Source organism: Hyla sarda, unplaced genomic scaffold (genome assembly GCF_029499605.1).
Source record: "Hyla sarda isolate aHylSar1 unplaced genomic scaffold, aHylSar1.hap1 scaffold_1058, whole genome shotgun sequence".
NCBI classification, from domain to species: domain Eukaryota; kingdom Metazoa; phylum Chordata; class Amphibia; order Anura; family Hylidae; genus Hyla; species Hyla sarda.
This window is the reverse complement of record NW_026607677.1, coordinates 110,853-125,370: the sequence shown is the minus strand read 5'-3', so window position 1 is coordinate 125,370 and position 14,518 is coordinate 110,853. Positions and strand designations below refer to the sequence as shown.

General features: G+C 46.3%; 7 non-coding genes across 7 annotated transcripts; all 7 read left to right on the top strand.

Moving 5' to 3' along the window:
- The first annotated feature begins 557 nt into the window (after positions 1–557).
- Positions 558–748, top strand: LOC130299621 (U2 spliceosomal RNA). Its single transcript, XR_008850722.1, has one exon. It is a non-coding gene; the product is annotated as a U2 spliceosomal RNA (small nuclear RNA).
- A 2,094-nt stretch (positions 749–2,842) lies between these two features.
- Positions 2,843–3,033, top strand: LOC130299620 (U2 spliceosomal RNA). Its single transcript, XR_008850721.1, has one exon. It is a non-coding gene; the product is annotated as a U2 spliceosomal RNA (small nuclear RNA).
- A 2,091-nt stretch (positions 3,034–5,124) lies between these two features.
- On the top strand, positions 5,125–5,315 carry LOC130299618 (U2 spliceosomal RNA). The gene has a single exon (XR_008850719.1). It is a non-coding gene; the product is annotated as a U2 spliceosomal RNA (small nuclear RNA).
- A 2,091-nt stretch (positions 5,316–7,406) lies between these two features.
- LOC130299617 (U2 spliceosomal RNA) lies at positions 7,407–7,597 on the top strand. The gene has a single exon (XR_008850718.1). It is a non-coding gene; the product is annotated as a U2 spliceosomal RNA (small nuclear RNA).
- Positions 7,598–9,682: 2,085 nt separating this feature from the next.
- On the top strand, positions 9,683–9,873 carry LOC130299616 (U2 spliceosomal RNA). The gene has a single exon (XR_008850717.1). It is a non-coding gene; the product is annotated as a U2 spliceosomal RNA (small nuclear RNA).
- A 2,087-nt stretch (positions 9,874–11,960) lies between these two features.
- LOC130299615 (U2 spliceosomal RNA) lies at positions 11,961–12,151 on the top strand. Its single transcript, XR_008850716.1, has one exon. It is a non-coding gene; the product is annotated as a U2 spliceosomal RNA (small nuclear RNA).
- Positions 12,152–14,252: 2,101 nt separating this feature from the next.
- LOC130299614 (U2 spliceosomal RNA) lies at positions 14,253–14,443 on the top strand. Its single transcript, XR_008850715.1, has one exon. It is a non-coding gene; the product is annotated as a U2 spliceosomal RNA (small nuclear RNA).
- Positions 14,444–14,518: the final 75 nt, after the last annotated feature.

Here is a 14,518-nt window from a genome sequence, read left to right as displayed (position 1 = left end):
ATGTAACCAAAGGGATTTGTGATGTCACCTAGAACCTTCACAGCAGCGACAGCTTTATGAGGAGCATCAGCACTGCTCTGCCTGAGCAGAACCATCACCGCCATAGGTTGTCAAATAACCCGGATTTAACCCACACAGGTAAGTCCAATGGGGTGCAGGCATGTCCTCTATGCTTACAGCTTCCCGTGGGTGTTGGTTTGATACCGTTTGGGGACAGCCAAGGAGGCATCTGCAGGCAACAAAGGTAGGTGTGTGCTTGTGTGTGTGTTTCCTATGCAGATCCTAAGCCCAGTGTCACATGCAAGTAGGAGGAGTAAGAAGGGTTCCTGGCAAATCCGGGTTATGGATTGCATTTAAAAAGGCCCCGTGGGAGTGCAATGGGCCCCTGTCTTGCTGCTTAGCAATAATGGTATGGGTTTAGGTTCTGCTGTGTGTACTGGTGGTTGACTGCCCCCCAGCCCAGAGTGTGCATGGAAAATTGTCTGGCAGCCTCCCTGACAGCAAGCAGTGATAGTGCCCATGAAGGGGACCTTGTTGGGCCCGCCCCTTTCACGGTTATCGCTTCTCGGCCTTTTGGCTAAGATCAAGTGTAGTATCTGTTCTTATCAGTTTAATATCTGATACGTCCCCTATCTGGGGACCATATATTAAATGGATTTTTGAGAACGGGGGCCGATTTCGAAGCTTGCTTCCGTCGCCCTATGCATTGACCCGATATGGCAGTATCTTCGGGTACAGTGCACCACCCCCTTACAGGGTTAAAAAGAAAGATTCCTACTTTCATTGCTACCTGCTTGCTGGCTAGCCAGCTAGCCAGCCCTGTGGGCCTTGCTGCTGCTGCAGCCAAAAAACAAAAGGTGGTGCTGCTGCTGCTTCTGCTGCTTCTGCTTCTGCTTGTGTCTGGCCCCTGTTGGAGCGTCCAGGCACAGGACTTCTGCTGCTGCTGACTAAATGGCCTCCTTAATTGGATCATTTGAGTAGCCAGCACACCTGTGCAGGTAGGGCATGACATGATAGGCAGCTGCCTTGATAGCGGGTGGGTGCTGAATGTTCCTAATTGACAAAATAAGATTAATGCTTATGAAGAAATATAAAATCTCATCCCTTCCCCAATATCGCGCCACACCCCTACCCCTTAATTCCCTGGTTGAACGTGATGGACATATGTCTTTTTTCGACCGTACTAACTATGTAACTATGTAACATAACATGGGGGGGGGGGGTCTCCTGGCTGTTCACACAGGTGTGTCATTGCTGTACATTGACCATGCATTGCTTCTGTGGTATTGCAAAGGCAAAGACAAATGCTTCCAGCCATCCATTGCACTAATGGATTGGTCATCAGCTGGCTGTCTATGTCCCGCATCAATATAGACCAAAGTACAGAGGGTTAGGCTATGCTATTGTGCACCTACCTGATGCATCAGAAGGTGCGAGGCCCTTGCTAAATTCTGTGCACAGACTTTGAGATCTATGCTTTAGACTGTATCTAAACCTGCTCCAACATGGACTGACATTCTGGCCTACTTTCAGCCGATGCGACTTGTCTGTCGCTGAACAGTCGCTTTTTATGTATTCAGCACCTATGTATAATGTTGTAAAAATGCTCTAGAAGCTAAAGTCGCAGAAATGTCACACATATTTGGCCTGCAACTTTCTGTGCGACAAATTCAGACAGGAAAAATCAGTATAAATCCTTAGAAAATTATCCCCCAGTGTCTCCATCTGCTGGCGGTATTGAATAAGCATTGCTGCACTGATGGGGTATGCATTAGACGAAAAAAAAGAAGAAAAAGAAGAATAATACGCCCAGAAAAGAGGCGAAAAGGAGAAAAACGTAAAAAAACGTGAAAAAAAAGTAAGAGGAAGAGAAGGGAAAAAAAGGTGGAAATGGGTTTAAAAGTGATTTCGGCGGAGAATATATATATATATATATATATATATATATATATATATATATATATATATATGCGCACACACACACATAGATATAAACGTATTCTCCGTTGAGATATTGCAGCCGCTGCTGTGTCCAGGCCCAGGAGCCTTAGCACTGTGCTGTGATGTCACTCAATACCACTGACATCACTAGGTGTAAACAACATCTCTCCTTTGCTGTGTATGTGACTATGGAGCTGTTTGGTGATGTCGTCTATTACGGCCTTCATAGAAGCAACAGGAGATTGTTGCATCCATCTTGAACCCTCAGAACTACAGTGCTATGATGTCACTCACTTCCACAGGCCTTGCAGAGTGTAAACAACAACAACCCAGCTTTGTTGTGTATGTAACCAAAGGGATTTGTGATGTCACCTAGAACCTTCACAGCAGCGACAGCTTTATGAGGAGCATCAGCACTGCTCTGCCTGAGCAGAACCATCACCGCCATAGGTTGTCAAATAACCCGGATTTAACCCACACAGGTAAGTCCAATGGGGTGCAGGCATGTCCTCTATGCTTACAGCTTCCCGTGGGTGTTGGTTTGATACCGTTTGGGGACAGCCAAGGAGGCATCTGCAGGCAACAAAGGTAGGTGTGTGCTTGTGTGTGTGTTTCCTATGCAGATCCTAAGCCCAGTGTCACATGCAAGTAGGAGGAGTAAGAAGGGTTCCTGGCAAATCCGGGTTATGGATTGCATTTAAAAAGGCCCCGTGGGAGTGCAATGGGCCCCTGTCTTGCTGCTTAGCAATAATGGTATGGGTTTAGGTTCTGCTGTGTGTACTGGTGGTTGACTGCCCCCCAGCCCAGAGTGTGCATGGAAAATTGTCTGGCAGCCTCCCTGACAGCAAGCAGTGATAGTGCCCATGAAGGGGACCTTGTTGGGCCCGCCCCTTTCACGGTTATCGCTTCTCGGCCTTTTGGCTAAGATCAAGTGTAGTATCTGTTCTTATCAGTTTAATATCTGATACGTCCCCTATCTGGGGACCATATATTAAATGGATTTTTGAGAACGGGGGCCGATTTCGAAGCTTGCTTCCGTCGCCCTATGCATTGACCCGATATGGCAGTATCTTCGGGTACAGTGCACCACCCCCTTACAGGGTTAAAAAGAAAGATTCCTACTTTCATTGCTACCTGCTTGCTGGCTAGCCAGCTAGCCAGCCCTGTGGGCCTTGCTGCTGCTGCAGCCAAAAAACAAAAGGTGGTGCTGCTGCTGCTTCTGCTGCTTCTGCTTCTGCTTGTGTCTGGCCCCTGTTGGAGCGTCCAGGCACAGGACTTCTGCTGCTGCTGACTAAATGGCCTCCTTAATTGGATCATTTGAGTAGCCAGCACACCTGTGCAGGTAGGGCATGACATGATAGGCAGCTGCCTTGATAGCGGGTGGGTGCTGAATGTTCCTAATTGACAAAATAAGATTAATGCTTATGAAGAAATATAAAATCTCATCCCTTCCCCAATATCGCGCCACACCCCTACCCCTTAATTCCCTGGTTGAACGTGATGGACATATGTCTTTTTTCGACCGTACTAACTATGTAACTATGTAACATAACATGGGGGGGGGGGGGGTCTCCTGGCTGTTCACACAGGTGTGTCATTGCTGTACATTGACCATGCATTGCTTCTGTGGTATTGCAAAGGCAAAGACAAATGCTTCCAGCCATCCATTGCACTAATGGATTGGTCATCAGCTGGCTGTCTATGTCCCGCATCAATATAGACCAAAGTACAGAGGGTTAGGCTATGCTATTGTGCACCTACCTGATGCATCAGAAGGTGCGAGGCCCTTGCTAAATTCTGTGCACAGACTTTGAGATCTATGCTTTAGACTGTATCTAAACCTGCTCCAACATGGACTGACATTCTGGCCTACTTTCAGCCGATGCGACTTGTCTGTCGCTGAACAGTCGCTTTTTATGTATTCAGCACCTATGTATAATGTTGTAAAAATGCTCTAGAAGCTAAAGTCGCAGAAATGTCACACATATTTGGCCTGCAACTTTCTGTGCGACAAATTCAGACAGGAAAAATCAGTATAAATCCTTAGAAAATTATCCCCCAGTGTCTCCATCTGCTGGCGGTATTGAATAAGCATTGCTGCACTGATGGGGTATGCATTAGACGAAAAAAAAGAAGAAAAAGAAGAATAATACGCCCAGAAAAGAGGCGAAAAGGAGAAAAACGTAAAAAAACGTGAAAAAAAAGTAAGAGGAAGAGAAGGGAAAAAAAGGTGGAAATGGGTTTAAAAGTGATTTCGGCGGAGAAATATATATATATATATATATATATATATATATATATATATATATATGCGCACACACACACATAGATATAAACGTATTCTCCGTTGAGATATTGCAGCCGCTGCTGTGTCCAGGCCCAGGAGCCTTAGCACTGTGCTGTGATGTCACTCAATACCACTGACATCACTAGGTGTAAACAACATCTCTCCTTTGCTGTGTATGTGACTATGGAGCTGTTTGGTGATGTCGTCTATTACGGCCTTCATAGAAGCAACAGGAGATTGTTGCATCCATCTTGAACCCTCAGAACTACAGTGCTATGATGTCACTCACTTCCACAGGCCTTGCAGAGTGTAAACAACAACAACCCAGCTTTGTTGTGTATGTAACCAAAGGGATTTGTGATGTCACCTAGAACCTTCACAGCAGCGACAGCTTTATGAGGAGCATCAGCACTGCTCTGCCTGAGCAGAACCATCACCGCCATAGGTTGTCAAATAACCCGGATTTAACCCACACAGGTAAGTCCAATGGGGTGCAGGCATGTCCTCTATGCTTACAGCTTCCCGTGGGTGTTGGTTTGATACCGTTTGGGGACAGCCAAGGAGGCATCTGCAGGCAACAAAGGTAGGTGTGTGCTTGTGTGTGTGTTTCCTATGCAGATCCTAAGCCCAGTGTCACATGCAAGTAGGAGGAGTAAGAAGGGTTCCTGGCAAATCCGGGTTATGGATTGCATTTAAAAAGGCCCCGTGGGAGTGCAATGGGCCCCTGTCTTGCTGCTTAGCAATAATGGTATGGGTTTAGGTTCTGCTGTGTGTACTGGTGGTTGACTGCCCCCCAGCCCAGAGTGTGCATGGAAAATTGTCTGGCAGCCTCCCTGACAGCAAGCAGTGATAGTGCCCATGAAGGGGACCTTGTTGGGCCCGCCCCTTTCACGGTTATCGCTTCTCGGCCTTTTGGCTAAGATCAAGTGTAGTATCTGTTCTTATCAGTTTAATATCTGATACGTCCCCTATCTGGGGACCATATATTAAATGGATTTTTGAGAACGGGGGCCGATTTCGAAGCTTGCTTCCGTCGCCCTATGCATTGACCCGATATGGCAGTATCTTCGGGTACAGTGCACCACCCCCTTACAGGGTTAAAAAGAAAGATTCCTACTTTCATTGCTACCTGCTTGCTGGCTAGCCAGCTAGCCAGCCCTGTGGGCCTTGCTGCTGCTGCAGCCAAAAAACAAAAGGTGGTGCTGCTGCTGCTTCTGCTGCTTCTGCTTCTGCTTGTGTCTGGCCCCTGTTGGAGCGTCCAGGCACAGGACTTCTGCTGCTGCTGACTAAATGGCCTCCTTAATTGGATCATTTGAGTAGCCAGCACACCTGTGCAGGTAGGGCATGACATGATAGGCAGCTGCCTTGATAGCGGGTGGGTGCTGAATGTTCCTAATTGACAAAATAAGATTAATGCTTATGAAGAAATATAAAATCTCATCCCTTCCCCAATATCGCGCCACACCCCTACCCCTTAATTCCCTGGTTGAACGTGATGGACATATGTCTTTTTTCGACCGTACTAACTATGTAACTATGTAACATAACATGGGGGGGGGGGGGTCTCCTGGCTGTTCACACAGGTGTGTCATTGCTGTACATTGACCATGCATTGCTTCTGTGGTATTGCAAAGGCAAAGACAAATGCTTCCAGCCATCCATTGCACTAATGGATTGGTCATCAGCTGGCTGTCTATGTCCCGCATCAATATAGACCAAAGTACAGAGGGTTAGGCTATGCTATTGTGCACCTACCTGATGCATCAGAAGGTGCGAGGCCCTTGCTAAATTCTGTGCACAGACTTTGAGATCTATGCTTTAGACTGTATCTAAACCTGCTCCAACATGGACTGACATTCTGGCCTACTTTCAGCCGATGCGACTTGTCTGTCGCTGAACAGTCGCTTTTTATGTATTCAGCACCTATGTATAATGTTGTAAAAATGCTCTAGAAGCTAAAGTCGCAGAAATGTCACACATATTTGGCCTGCAACTTTCTGTGCGACAAATTCAGACAGGAAAAATCAGTATAAATCCTTAGAAAATTATCCCCCAGTGTCTCCATCTGCTGGCGGTATTGAATAAGCATTGCTGCACTGATGGGGTATGCATTAGACGAAAAAAAAGAAGAAAAAGAAGAATAATACGCCCAGAAAAGAGGCGAAAAGGAGAAAAACGTAAAAAAACGTGAAAAAAAAGTAAGAGGAAGAGAAGGGAAAAAAAGGTGGAAATGGGTTTGAAAGTGATTTCGGCGGAGAAATATATATATATATATATATATATATATATATATATATATATATATGCGCACACACACACATAGATATAAACGTATTCTCCGTTGAGATATTGCAGCCGCTGCTGTGTCCAGGCCCAGGAGCCTTAGCACTGTGCTGTGATGTCACTCAATACCACTGACATCACTAGGTGTAAACAACATCTCTCCTTTGCTGTGTATGTGACTATGGAGCTGTTTGGTGATGTCGTCTATTACGGCCTTCATAGAAGCAACAGGAGATTGTTGCATCCATCTTGAACCCTCAGAACTACAGTGCTATGATGTCACTCACTTCCACAGGCCTTGCAGAGTGTAAACAACAACAACCCAGCTTTGTTGTGTATGTAACCAAAGGGATTTGTGATGTCACCTAGAACCTTCACAGCAGCGACAGCTTTATGAGGAGCATCAGCACTGCTCTGCCTGAGCAGAACCATCACCGCCATAGGTTGTCAAATAACCCGGATTTAACCCACACAGGTAAGTCCAATGGGGTGCAGGCATGTCCTCTATGCTTACAGCTTCCCGTGGGTGTTGGTTTGATACCGTTTGGGGACAGCCAAGGAGGCATCTGCAGGCAACAAAGGTAGGTGTGTGCTTGTGTGTGTGTTTCCTATGCAGATCCTAAGCCCAGTGTCACATGCAAGTAGGAGGAGTAAGAAGGGGTTCCTGGCAAATCCGGGTTATGGATTGCATTTAAAAAGGCCCCGTGGGAGTGCAATGGGCCCCTGTCTTGCTGCTTAGCAATAATGGTATGGGTTTAGGTTCTGCTGTGTGTACTGGTGGTTGACTGCCCCCCAGCCCAGAGTGTGCATGGAAAATTGTCTGGCAGCCTCCCTGACAGCAAGCAGTGATAGTGCCCATGAAGGGGACCTTGTTGGGCCCGCCCCTTTCACGGTTATCGCTTCTCGGCCTTTTGGCTAAGATCAAGTGTAGTATCTGTTCTTATCAGTTTAATATCTGATACGTCCCCTATCTGGGGACCATATATTAAATGGATTTTTGAGAACGGGGGCCGATTTCGAAGCTTGCTTCCGTCGCCCTATGCATTGACCCGATATGGCAGTATCTTCGGGTACAGTGCACCACCCCCTTACAGGGTTAAAAAGAAAGATTCCTACTTTCATTGCTACCTGCTTGCTGGCTAGCCAGCTAGCCAGCCCTGTGGGCCTTGCTGCTGCTGCAGCCAAAAAACAAAAGGTGGTGCTGCTGCTGCTTCTGCTGCTTCTGCTTCTGCTTGTGTCTGGCCCCTGTTGGAGCGTCCAGGCACAGGACTTCTGCTGCTGCTGACTAAATGGCCTCCTTAATTGGATCATTTGAGTAGCCAGCACACCTGTGCAGGTAGGGCATGACATGATAGGCAGCTGCCTTGATAGCGGGTGGGTGCTGAATGTTCCTAATTGACAAAATAAGATTAATGCTTATGAAGAAATATAAAATCTCATCCCTTCCCCAATATCGCGCCACACCCCTACCCCTTAATTCCCTGGTTGAACGTGATGGACATATGTCTTTTTTCGACCGTACCAACTATGTAACTATGTAACATAACATGGGGGGGGGGGTCTCCTGGCTGTTCACACAGGTGTGTCATTGCTGTACATTGACCATGCATTGCTTCTGTGGTATTGCAAAGGCAAAGACAAATGCTTCCAGCCATCCATTGCACTAATGGATTGGTCATCAGCTGGCTGTCTATGTCCCGCATCAATATAGACCAAAGTACAGAGGGTTAGGCTATGCTATTGTGCACCTACCTGATGCATCAGAAGGTGCGAGGCCCTTGCTAAATTCTGTGCACAGACTTTGAGATCTATGCTTTAGACTGTATCTAAACCTGCTCCAACATGGACTGACATTCTGGCCTACTTTCAGCCGATGCGACTTGTCTGTCGCTGAACAGTCGCTTTTTATGTATTCAGCACCTATGTATAATGTTGTAAAAATGCTCTAGAAGCTAAAGTCGCAGAAATGTCACACATATTTGGCCTGCAACTTTCTGTGCGACAAATTCAGACAGGAAAAATCAGTATAAATCCTTAGAAAATTATCCCCCAGTGTCTCCATCTGCTGGCGGTATTGAATAAGCATTGCTGCACTGATGGGGTATGCATTAGACGAAAAAAAAGAAGAAAAAGAAGAATAATACGCCCAGAAAAGAGGCGAAAAGGAGAAAAACGTAAAAAAACGTGAAAAAAAAGTAAGAGGAAGAGAAGGGAAAAAAAGGTGGAAATGGGTTTAAAAGTGATTTCGGCGGAGAATATATATATATATATATATATATATATATATATATATATATATGCGCACACACACACATAGATATAAACGTATTCTCCGTTGAGATATTGCAGCCGCTGCTGTGTCCAGGCCCAGGAGCCTTAGCACTGTGCTGTGATGTCACTCAATACCACTGACATCACTAGGTGTAAACAACATCTCTCCTTTGCTGTGTATGTGACTATGGAGCTGTTTGGTGATGTCGTCTATTACGGCCTTCATAGAAGCAACAGGAGATTGTTGCATCCATCTTGAACCCTCAGAACTACAGTGCTATGATGTCACTCACTTCCACAGGCCTTGCAGAGTGTAAACAACAACAACCCAGCTTTGTTGTGTATGTAACCAAAGGGATTTGTGATGTCACCTAGAACCTTCACAGCAGCGACAGCTTTATGAGGAGCATCAGCACTGCTCTGCCTGAGCAGAACCATCACCGCCATAGGTTGTCAAATAACCCGGATTTAACCCACACAGGTAAGTCCAATGGGGTGCAGGCATGTCCTCTATGCTTACAGCTTCCCGTGGGTGTTGGTTTGATACCGTTTGGGGACAGCCAAGGAGGCATCTGCAGGCAACAAAGGTAGGTGTGTGCTTGTGTGTGTGTTTCCTATGCAGATCCTAAGCCCAGTGTCACATGCAAGTAGGAGGAGTAAGAAGGGTTCCTGGCAAATCCGGGTTATGGATTGCATTTAAAAAGGCCCCGTGGGAGTGCAATGGGCCCCTGTCTTGCTGCTTAGCAATAATGGTATGGGTTTAGGTTCTGCTGTGTGTACTGGTGGTTGACTGCCCCCCAGCCCAGAGTGTGCATGGAAAATTGTCTGGCAGCCTCCCTGACAGCAAGCAGTGATAGTGCCCATGAAGGGGACCTTGTTGGGCCCGCCCCTTTCACGGTTATCGCTTCTCGGCCTTTTGGCTAAGATCAAGTGTAGTATCTGTTCTTATCAGTTTAATATCTGATACGTCCCCTATCTGGGGACCATATATTAAATGGATTTTTGAGAACGGGGGCCGATTTCGAAGCTTGCTTCCGTCGCCCTATGCATTGACCCGATATGGCAGTATCTTCGGGTACAGTGCACCACCCCCTTACAGGGTTAAAAAGAAAGATTCCTACTTTCATTGCTACCTGCTTGCTGGCTAGCCAGCTAGCCAGCCCTGTGGGCCTTGCTGCTGCTGCAGCCAAAAAACAAAAGGTGGTGCTGCTGCTGCTTCTGCTGCTTCTGCTTCTGCTTGTGTCTGGCCCCTGTTGGAGCGTCCAGGCACAGGACTTCTGCTGCTGCTGACTAAATGGCCTCCTTAATTGGATCATTTGAGTAGCCACACCTGTGCAGGTAGGGCATGACATGATAGGCAGCCTGCCTTGATAGCGGGTGGGTGCTGAATGTTCCTAATTGACAAAATAAGATTAATGCTTATGAAGAAATATAAAATCTCATCCCTTCCCCAATATCGCGCCACACCCCTACCCCTTAATTCCCTGGTTGAACGTGATGGACATATGTCTTTTTCGACCGTACTAACTATGTAACTATGTAACATAACATGGGGGGGGGGGGTCTCCTGGCTGTTCACACAGGTGTGTCATTGCTGTACATTGACCATGCATTGCTTCTGTGGTATTGCAAAGGCAAAGACAAATGCTTCCAGCCATCCATTGCACTAATGGATTGGTCATCAGCTGGCTGTCTATGTCCCGCATCAATATAGACCAAAGTACAGAGGGTTAGGCTATGCTATTGTGCACCTACCTGATGCATCAGAAGGTGCGAGGCCCTTGCTAAATTCTGTGCACAGACTTTGAGATCTATGCTTTAGACTGTATCTAAACCTGCTCCAACATGGACTGACATTCTGGCCTACTTTCAGCCGATGCGACTTGTCTGTCGCTGAACAGTCGCTTTTTATGTATTCAGCACCTATGTATAATGTTGTAAAAATGCTCTAGAAGCTAAAGTCGCAGAAATGTCACACATATTTGGCCTGCAACTTTCTGTGCGACAAATTCAGACAGGAAAAATCAGTATAAATCCTTAGAAAATTATCCCCCAGTGTCTCCATCTGCTGGCGGTATTGAATAAGCATTGCTGCACTGATGGGGTATGCATTAGACGAAAAAAAAGAAGAAAAAGAAGAATAATACGCCCAGAAAAGAGGCGAAAAGGAGAAAAACGTAAAAAAACGTGAAAAAAAAGTAAGAGGAAGAGAAGGGAAAAAAAGGTGGAAATGGGTTTAAAGTGATTTCGGCGGAGAAATATATATATATATATATATAATATATATATATATATATATATATATGCGCACACACACACATAGATATAAACGTATTCTCCGTTGAGATATTGCAGCCGCTGCTGTGTCCAGGCCAGGAGCCTTAGCACTGTGCTGTGATGTCACTCAATACCACTGACATCACTAGGTGTAAACAACATCTCTCCTTTGCTGTGTATGTGACTATGGAGCTGTTTGGTGATGTCGTCTATTACGGCCTTCATAGAAGCAACAGGAGATTGTTGCATCCATCTTGAACCCTCAGAACTACAGTGCTATGATGTCACTCACTTCCACAGGCCTTGCAGAGTGTAAACAACAACAACCCAGCTTTGTTGTGTATGTAACCAAAGGGATTTGTGATGTCACCTAGAACCTTCACAGCAGCGACAGCTTTATGAGGAGCATCAGCACTGCTCTGCCTGAGCAGAACCATCACCGCCATAGGTTGTCAAATAACCCGGATTTAACCCACACAGGTAAGTCCAATGGGGGTGCAGGCATGTCCTCTATGCTTACAGCTTCCCGTGGGTGTTGGTTTGATACCGTTTGGGGACAGCCAAGGAGGCATCTGCAGGCAACAAAGGTAGGTGTGTGCTTGTGTGTGTGTTTCCTATGCAGATCCTAAGCCCAGTGTCACATGCAAGTAGGAGGAGTAAGAAGGGTTCCTGGCAAATCCGGGTTATGGATTGCATTTAAAAAGGCCCCGTGGGAGTGCAATGGGCCCCTGTCTTGCTGCTTAGCAATAATGGTATGGGTTTAGGTTCTGCTGTGTGTACTGGTGGTTGACTGCCCCCCAGCCCAGAGTGTGCATGGAAAATTGTCTGGCAGCCCTCCCTGACAGCAAGCAGTGATAGTGCCCATGAAGGGGACCTTGTTGGGCCCGCCCCTTTCACGGTTATCGCTTCTCGGCCTTTTGGCTAAGATCAAGTGTAGTATCTGTTCTTATCAGTTTAATATCTGATACGTCCCCTATCTGGGGACCATATATTAAATGGATTTTTGAGAACGGGGGCCGATTTCGAAGCTTGCTTCCGTCGCCCTATGCATTGACCCGATATGGCAGTATCTTCGGGTACAGTGCACCACCCCCTTACAGGGTTAAAAAGAAAGATTCCTACTTTCATTGCTACCTGCTTGCTGGCTAGCCAGCTAGCCAGCCCTGTGGGGCCTTGCTGCTGCTGCAGCCAAAAAACAAAAGGTGGTGCTGCTGCTGCTTCTGCTGCTTCTGCTTCTGCTTGTGTCTGGCCCCTGTTGGAGCGTCCAGGCACAGGACTTCTGCTGCTGCTGACTAAATGGCCTCCTTAATTGGATCATTTGAGTAGCCAGCACACCTGTGCAGGTAGGGCATGACATGATAGGCAGCTGCCTTGATAGCGGGTGGGTGCTGAATGTTCCTAATTGACAAAATAAGATTAATGCTTATGAAGAAATATAAATCTCATCCCTTCCCCAATATCGCGCCACACCCCTACCCCTTAATTCCCTGGTTGAACGTGATGGACATATGTCTTTTTTCGACCGTACTAACTATGTAACTATGTAACATAACATGGGGGGGGGGGTCTCCTGGCTGTTCACACAGGTGTGTCATTGCTGTACATTGACCATGCATTGCTTCTGTGGTATTGCAAAGGCAAAGACAAATGCTTCCAGCCATCCATTGCACTAATGGATTGGTCATCAGCTGGCTGTCTATGTCCCGCATCAATATAGACCAAAGTACAGAGGGTTAGGCTATGCTATTGTGCACCTACCTGATGCATCAGAAGGTGCGAGGCCCTTGCTAAATTCTGTGCACAGACTTTGAGATCTATGCTTTAGACTGTATCTAAACCTGCTCCAACATGGACTGACATTCTGGCCTACTTTCAGCCGATGCGACTTGTCTGTCGCTGAACAGTCGCTTTTTATGTATTCAGCACCTATGTATAATGTTGTAAAAAATGCTCTAGAAGCTAAAGTCGCAGAAATGTCACACATATTTGGCCTGCAACTTTCTGTGCGACAAATTCAGACAGGAAAAATCAGTATAAATCCTTAGAAAATTATCCCCCAGTGTCTCCATCTGCTGGCGGTATTGAATAAGCATTGCTGCACTGATGGGGTATGCATTAGACGAAAAAAAAGAAGAAAAAGAAGAATAATACGCCCAGAAAAGAGGCGAAAAGGAGAAAAACGTAAAAAAAACGTGAAAAAAAAGTAAGAGGAAGAGAAGGGAAAAAAAGGTGGAAATGGGTTTAAAAGTGATTTCGGCGGAGAAATATATATATATATATATATATATATATATATATATATATATATATATATATATATATGCGCACACACACACATAGATATAAACGTATTCTCCGTTGAGATATTGCAGCCGCTGCTGTGTCCAGGCCAGGAGCCTTAGCACTGTGCTGTGATGTCACTCAATACCACTGACATCACTAGGTGTAAACAACATCTCTCCTTTGCTGTGTATGTGACTATGGAGCTGTTTGGTGATGTCGTCTATTACGGCCTTCATAGAAGCAACAGGAGATTGTTGCATCCATCTTGAACCCTCAGAACTACAGTGCTATGATGTCACTCACTTCCACAGGCCTTGCAGAGTGTAAACAACAACAACCCAGCTTTGTTGTGTATGTAACCAAAGGGATTTGTGATGTCACCTAGAACCTTCACAGCAGCGACAGCTTTATGAGGAGCATCAGCACTGCTCTGCCTGAGCAGAACCATCACCGCCATAGGTTGTCAAATAACCCGGATTTAACCCACACAGGTAAGTCCAATGGGGTGCAGGCATGTCCTCTATGCTTACAGCTTCCCGTGGGTGTTGGTTTGATACCGTTTGGGGACAGCCAAGGAGGCATCTGCAGGCAACAAAGGTAGGTGTGTGCTTGTGTGTGTGTTTCCTATGCAGATCCTAAGCCCAGTGTCACATGCAAGTAGGAGGAGTAAGAAGGGTTCCTGGCAAATCCGGGTTATGGATTGCATTTAAAAAGGCCCCGTGGGAGTGCAATGGGCCCCTGTCTTGCTGCTTAGCAATAATGGTATGGGTTTAGGTTCTGCTGTGTGTACTGGTGGTTGACTGCCCCCCAGCCCAGAGTGTGCATGGAAAATTGTCTGGCAGCCTCCCTGACAGCAAGCAGTGATAGTGCCCATGAAGGGGACCTTGTTGGGCCCGCCCCTTTCACGGTTATCGCTTCTCGGCCTTTTGGCTAAGATCAAGTGTAGTATCTGTTCTTATCAGTTTAATATCTGATACGTCCCCTATCTGGGGACCATATATTAAATGGATTTTTGAGAACGGGGGCCGATTTCGAAGCTTGCTTCCGTCGCCCTATGCATTGACCCGATATGGCAGTATCTTCGGGTACAGTGCACCACCCCCTTACAGGGTTAAAAAGAAAGATTCCTACTTTCATTGCTACCTGCTTGCTGGCTAGCCAGCTAGCCAGCCCTGT